Here is a 919-nt window from a genome sequence, read left to right as displayed (position 1 = left end):
CAACTGTTAAGAGGAGACTGCGCAAATCAGGCCTTCATGGTCAAATAGCTGCTAGGAAACCACTGCTAAGGAGAGGCAACAAGCACAAGAGATTTGTTTGGGCCAAGAAACACAAGGAATGGACATTAGACCAGTGGAAATCTGTGCTTTGGTCTGATGAGTCCAAATTTGAGATCTTTGGTTCCAACCGCCGTGTCTTTGTGAGACGCAGAAAAGGTGAACGGATGGATTCCACATGCCTGGTTCCCACTGTGAAGCATGGAGGAGGAGGTGTGATGGTGTGGGGGTGTTTTGCTGGTGACACTGTTGGGGATTTATTCAAAATTGAAGGCACACTGAACCAGCATGGCTACCACAGCATCCTGCAGCGACATGCCATCCCATCCGGTTTGCGTTTAGTTGGACCATCATTTATTTTTCAACAGGACAATGACCCCAAACACACCTCCAGGCTGTGTAAGGGCTATTTGACCAAGAAGGAGAGTGATGGAGTGCTGCAGCAGATGACCTGGCCTCAACAGTCACCGGACCTGAACCCAATCGAGATGGTTTGGGGTGAGCTGGACCGCAGAGTGAAGGCAAAGGGGCCAACAAGTGCTAAACACCTCTGGGAACGCCTTCAAGACTGTTGGAAAACCATTTCAGGTGACTACCTCTTGAAGCTCATCGAGAGAATGCCAAGAGTGTGGAAAGCAGTAATCAGAGCAAAGGGTGGCTACTTTGAAGAAACTAGAATATAAAACATGTTTTCAGTTATTTCACCTTTTTTTGTTAAGTACATAACTCCACATGTGTTCATTCATAGTTTTGATTCCTTCAGTTAGAATCTACAATGTAAATAGTCATGAAAATAAAGAATACGCATTGAATGAGAAGGTGTGTCCAAACTTTTGGCCTGTACTGTATATATATATTTCTA

This window comes from Myripristis murdjan, chromosome 2, assembly GCF_902150065.1.
Source record: "Myripristis murdjan chromosome 2, fMyrMur1.1, whole genome shotgun sequence".
Lineage (NCBI taxonomy): Eukaryota > Metazoa > Chordata > Actinopteri > Holocentriformes > Holocentridae > Myripristis > Myripristis murdjan.
Note: the sequence above shows the minus strand (reverse complement) of the source record.